Here is a 6,814-nt window from a genome sequence, read left to right as displayed (position 1 = left end):
TGGACCCACAGGCAGGGGATGGAGGAGCCACACAGGCTCAAGCTGCACCAAGGGAAATTTAGGTTGGATTTTAGGAAGAAATATTTTACAGAAAGGTGATAAAGCTCTGGAATGTTCTGCCCAAGGATGTGGTGGAGTCACCATCCCTGGGTGTGTTTAACAAAGCCTGGACGTGGCTCTGGGTGCCAGGGTTGGGTTGAGGTGTTGGGGCTGGGTTGAACTCGATGATCTTAAAGGTCTTTTCCAACCTGGTGATTCTGTGGTTCTGTGAATTTTGTGAATTCTGTAAATTCTGAGCTGCTGCAGAGCTCCCCAGAAGCACAGCCAAGGAGCTGCCTGGCTCGGGCAGATGAGTCAGCACAGGAAAGAGAGAAACAAAAACAAGCAGGTGGAAGAAATGGAACTGACACATGAAACACACAGCAACTGAGGAGGACTCGAGGCCCCTAATTAGTGCCTGCAGGAAAATTAATGAGCAGCACTGCCAGTGCAGGTGTCCTGCCAAAAAACCATTCCCCAGCCATGGGGAGCAGAGCAGGGACAGCCAGGGACAGGCAGCTGCAGGAACGTGTCCCCTGTTGATGGTGACACAATTATCCTTTGTCTCCTTAAAAAGGAAATAAGCTCAGAAGTTTCTCTTCTCAATTAGCAAAAAAAAAAGGCATCTCATAGGCTCTGGGGGTCTTCACCTCATGGGACCTGGGGTACTTCACCTCAAACTTAAGGACAACCAATTGGACAGGAGCCAAAAAGTCCCACCTGAGCAATTCACTAGAAAAAGAAGAGAACAAATAAACCAATGGCTTTTGTGAGGTGTTATACCAGCAGCAAGAACCTCTTGCACCTGGCTTGTTTTTCTCTGAAAAGAGTTTTGTTATTTTGCCTTTTATTAAACCTTTTTGTTTCCAACACTTCCACAGAAGCCAGCCTGCTGATTTTATGCCTTCTGAGGTAGCTGAGCTATGTTGGGTGTGAAATAAATCTCCAAGAGCTTATGAGACCTGGCTCAAGGAGATTCCTATTTCAGGCAGCCCCTTTGGTCTGGGTCGCAGCAGAAATTGTTCTGCTCCCAAGGGTGGTGACCTGTGAGTCTTCTGTGCAGCCCTGTGTGAAAAGCACCAATCACTTGTTTTTGAAATTTTAAAAGTTTAATAGTAACAAAATGGTTATAAAAATAGTAATATAATTAGAGTAATAAAAATTTGGACAATTAGGATTTAGGACAATATGAGACAATAGAAACAAAGAGTTATGGACAGTCTGGGTATACCTCTTTTTGGGCAAAATAAGCCCGAAAAAGGACCCACGTTAACAGAGGATTAACCCTTAAAAACAACAGCCTGTTGCATATTCATACACCTCATCCATGATGCATAAATTCCATTCAAACACAGGATTCTGTCTGGTCAGTGCCAGCTTCTTCCTCTGAATCCTAACAAGAAGTTTGTTTCTTCTGATAATGGAGCAATAAATTCCTTTTCTCTGAAAGATTCAGGTGTCCTGAGGCTGCTATCTAGTGTGAGTCCTTTCTTTAAAAAGTATCTTCCATGGCATAGTTTCTATTTTAACATTATGTTATAACCTAAAACTCTATTTAACTACACTACTTTAAAAATTAATACAGTATAACTTTCTAACACAGCACATATAATATACATTTTAATATTTGTGAAAAGCCAACCATAAAATACGCATGAAGGGATGGGACCATTTTTATTTGATATAACCCTTCACCATCTTATCAGTCCAGTTTCTCCCTTACTTCAGGCATAGTCTCACCTACAACTATAGAAATACGAGTTTATGATTTTTCCGATTAATGTCTGTATATTGTATTTTTACATATAATTATATATAAAATGTACATATATGTGTAAATATTAAAATATATATTTATATATCTGTTATATATAAATAATAGTTTGTATATCAAATATATAACATATATCGATATATATTTGAGATATATATATCAAATATATAAAATTATTATTTACAAATTAATAAATATATAATATAATATAATATAATATAATATAATATAATATAATATAATATAATATAATATAATATAATATATGTTCTATAATATATATAATATTATATATTAAATAATAATTATATAGTCATAAATCTTACATAGATTAACTGAAAAATTAATATAGACATTTCTATATTGTAATATATCATGATATGAATTATAAATTATATAAAATATAATGTAAGTCTTATATAAATTATATAAATTAATTAATTCATATTTATACATTTATATATAAATACATATTTTTATAGAAAAATAGAAAACTAGAAAAATATATCTTACATAAATAGATGTAATTTACATATAATTTACATATAATAGAATCTAAGTTTCTTCCAAGGCTGCAGATCAAATCCCTCAGTGTCTGTAGAGTTTTCTGTTTTTCTGATTCCCACAAATCACTATATGTGAAATGGCAAGAAAAAAAAACCTCTTATGACTCCAACTTGGGCTTTAAGTGTTAATTAATGGACACCTTCCAAGTCAGGATAACATTACAGTGACAATTCCCTGTCAGCAATCCCATCTGTACTAACTGATCTGGTGTTTAATGTAATAGCTTTGACCATAATGAGTTTAAATTATTGAAAAGAAATCTATAAAGCCTTTATTAATAATTAACAATGTCTTCCTGGTGTGTTATTTTAATAAAGCTCCATGACCTGTAAGATTAACAAGCAGGGAACCCAAGGGAAAAGGAAGGAGAATGGGTGATCAGATAGAAAGAAATTAGAAGCAGCTGAGAGTTAATTTCTTCTGCAGCTGCAGCAACAGGAGCTAGAACCGAAGGTCCGATAAATATAAATATAAATATAAATATAAATATAAATATAAATATAAATATAAATATAAATATAAATAGTAAATAATAAATATAAATATAAATAATAATTATAAATTATAGATATAAATAATAAATATAAATAGTAAATAATAAATATAAATATAAATATAAATATAAATATGTGTAAGTATAAATACACTGATAGTTACTCATGTAACCAAATGTAAGTCCCCCCCCGACTTCACCCATGTGGTTCTTTACTGCAAATCTGAAATTTTTAGGCATGCTACCCCTCCAGTATTAGAATGCATCTTCCTTTAGTGTATTTTGTAATGTTTATATCCACTTCCAGACTTTTTACACTTCTGCCCTTGCAGGAATGAAATGAGATCACTTCATCAGCCTCACAATTTTTGTTGCGATTTCACCTTGCAGTTTCCAAACTGTATTATTTAATTATTTTTCAGCAATGGCAGGTGCCCCTGTACTTCTGGATTAATGCATTAAATCTCAGAATCTCAGAGTTGGGCGACATCACTGAGTCTGTGAACCTTGGCAAACCAAATGTTGCTGGTCTGGCTTTCACTGCAGCCACAGTGATGAGTTATCAGTGATGAAAAGTCTTTGCAGCAGCCCCAAATCCATTGCCAGGACCCCAGGGTCTCCCCCATCTCAGAGTGGTGCCTGAGCCTGGTTTGCTCCCAGCTGGGACCTTCAGAGGTCACAGATTCAGCTCTGATTTGGGTTATTGGAATGCTGTTACGTCCTAGAGAATCCAGAAATGAGCAGGCTCAGATGAAGAGGTGAAGAACTCTGGGAGAGGGAGAAGGAGCAGTGGCAGGAGATGGTTTTGGGGTGTGGGAGCAGCGCTGGTGCTGCGGGGTGGGGCTGCAATCTCCATTTGCATGGGGATGGGAAGAGAGCAGTGCCAGAACCCAGCATGTCAGAACTCAGCACATCCCTCTGGCTCTCCTGGATTGCCCAAACCCTGCCAGGGGGCTCAGAGACCTTGGCACAGAGCCCAAGACACCTGTGGCTTTGATTATGAAAAAGTTACCAACCTTACATGAGGATCTTCAAGCCACGAAAGTCTAAGCAGAATAATAATTAGGTTATCAGGGGGTGAAAAATAGATTTTTTGGGGTTTTTAGAATGGGGATTCAGGAGGCAAGATGGAGGAATCTGGGCTCATCCAGTCTTTCTCCTTCTCCTTCTTGGCCTCCATCTTCTGCTGTGATGTTGGCACTTTTGGATTGGTTTAGAGTAGAAGCTCACTGTCTGACATAGGTGATAGGTATTGGGAAGTTATGGTAAATAATGTACATGTGGTTTTTAGTATAAAAAGATAACATCAGTTATTTTTTTATACTAAAAGATAGTATAAAGATTTTCTTTATATAAGAAGGCTACAACCTTCTTATACTACAAAGATAGTATAAGATTTTCTTATCTATAAAATTCTTTCTCTGGCCTGCCGAGTTCCTTCAGCCTCTGTCTGCCCTGCTGAACAAACCTTGGCAGGGCAGAGAAAGAATTTTATAGATCAGAAACAATAAACAACCTTGAGAACGAGAACAGAAGAGTTCTGACTCCTTCTTCAGGGAGTCTGCTGGGTGGGAAAAGAGACTTTAACACATCTGGGGGTCACTGTGAGCAGCAGAAAACCTGAGGGCAGAGCTGCCGCCAGGATCCTTTCCAAGCCCTTCCCGGGCAGGGTTTGCCCAGGGCAGGCTCCGCAGGGAGTGCAGCGATTCAGGGCAGATATTTGTACCCCTGCAGGGATGCTGGGTCAGCCTTTTCCCACGAGCTCTTCATTCCTTTGCTCACCCTCCCCTATTCAGCAGAACTTTCCTGGGAGGTGTGTGGAGGATTTCCCTCCCTGCTCGCACTCTCACATCTTTCTCATTCCTGGCTTTGATTTACTGAGGTTCTATTTCAGCTCGAGAAATCTCTTGCAGCAAAATCATCAGCGCTGGTGAGAGAAACACCTCAAACCTGTTCAGGATCAGGCAAACGCAGATCAAAATTTCTATTTTAGAGAAGAGGAAGCCTCCCCAAGAGCCACGTGCTGACAGACATGGCTGGAACCAGCTGTGGGTGAGGAAAACATCAAATAATTCTCTGTAATCTGTGTCTCACCTGTGATTGTGGGTGTTTGTCAGGGCAGGGAACCAGAGCCGTTCCTTGGGCTGGGGGCTGTGACAGAATTTCTGGGGCTGCTGGTGGAAAAGCTGCTTTCCTTGGGGAGCTGAGTTTTTATAGCTCATGCACCCCATCCCATTGCCCATCAGGATGCCCTTTTTCCTTGCCAGACTTTTTCTCTAGATTGGCAAATGAAGAAAATCCATTTTCCCTTGTCCCAGGGAGAAAAATGAGTGCCATTCCCCATAAGGGGAGCAGGCAGTTCAGTGCATCCTGTACCCATTCCTTGAGAACAGCCAAGCACAGAAATATTAATTTCATTTACTAATTTATTATTATTTTATAAGCAATTTCAAAATTTTATTTTTATAATTAACATTTTATTTATTAATTTATTACTTTTATTTATTTTAGGTTTTTTAAACTTTTAAATTATAAATTAACATTTCTATGTGGTCAATGAATTTGAGAACAGCCAAGCACAGAAATATTAATTTTATTTATTAATTTTATTTATTTTTATTTTACAATTAATTTTTAAGAATTACTCTTTATTAATTTATTACTTTTATTTATTTTAATTTGGTTTTACTTTTAAACTATAAATTAAAGTTTCTATGTGGTCAGTGAATTTGAGAACAGCTAAGCCCAGAAATATTAATTTTATTTTTATTTTATAATGAATTAAAAAATTATAATTAATATTTATTAATTTATTGGGGTTTTTTAAAGCTTTTAAATTATAAATTAGAATTTCTTTAAATTATAAATTTAATTTCTATAAATTATATATATTAAAGTGGTCAGTGAATTTAAGAGGGAACTGAGTCTCACAGCTAATATTTCTCATGAGAGCTGCAGAGAAGGGGGAAAGCAGAGTGAATTTTCTGCCAAGCCACCAGCAGTGCATCTGTGCCAGTGTGTGCTGCCCATACCAATGCCAGCCCAGAGCTGCCCAGGGCTGGGGGAGCAGCTCATTAATTTGCTGATCACCCTGCAGCTCTCTGCAAAGCCCTGACCCTTTCTGCATCCTGCTTGGACTGCAGCACCCACACTGCAGAATTGGCCTTTCCCTCCTTCCCTGCTCCCACAGCAGCTGAAATGTGGGAGTGGAGGAGCTGGGGTGGGGAAAGACACACCTGGGTAAACGCAGGGCATTGCTTTAACTCTCCACAATTTTAGAGGGTTTAAACAAATAATTATTTGCTACAATAATTATTGCTGTGTTTCCCTCCTTCCCTGCTCCCACAGCAGCTGAAATGTGGGAAAGGAGGAGCTGGGGGTGGGGAAAGACCTGGGTAAAGACAGACCTGGGTAAAGACAGGGCATTCCTTTAACTCTCCACAATTTTAGAGGATTATAACAAATAATTATTTGCTACAATGATTATTGCTGTGTTTTCCTCTTTCCCTGCTCCCACAGCAGCTGAAATGTGGGAGTGGAGGAGCTGGGGTGGGTAAAGACAGACCTGGGTAAAGCCAGACCTGGGTAAAGACAGGGCATTCCTTTAACTCTCCACAATTTTAGAGGGTTATAACAAATAATTACTTGCTACAATGATTATTGCTGTGTTTCTCCTCTCAGCCAGGGATCACTGCTGCAGGGGAAGGGTCACTGCTGAGCTGCAGGGGGCTGGGGCTGCTGCACAACCACAGGTCAGGCTCAGTTGCAATTTCAAACCACCACCCTGGGCTTGTTCACAACCTTGGTATTAACCAGCACAGTCAAAAAGCAGGAGGAAATTTTATCTGGCTCTTGCACGTGGCTGTCTTTGCCAAGGATGTCCTCTGTGCCCCCCTTCCCACCTTTCTGTGGGGATAAATCACGGGCCAAGGGTCTGTTCA

The sequence above is a fragment of the Ammospiza caudacuta genome, chromosome 27 (genome assembly GCF_027887145.1).
Source record: "Ammospiza caudacuta isolate bAmmCau1 chromosome 27, bAmmCau1.pri, whole genome shotgun sequence".
Classification (NCBI taxonomy): domain Eukaryota; kingdom Metazoa; phylum Chordata; class Aves; order Passeriformes; family Passerellidae; genus Ammospiza; species Ammospiza caudacuta.
This window is presented reverse-complemented; position numbering follows the sequence as displayed.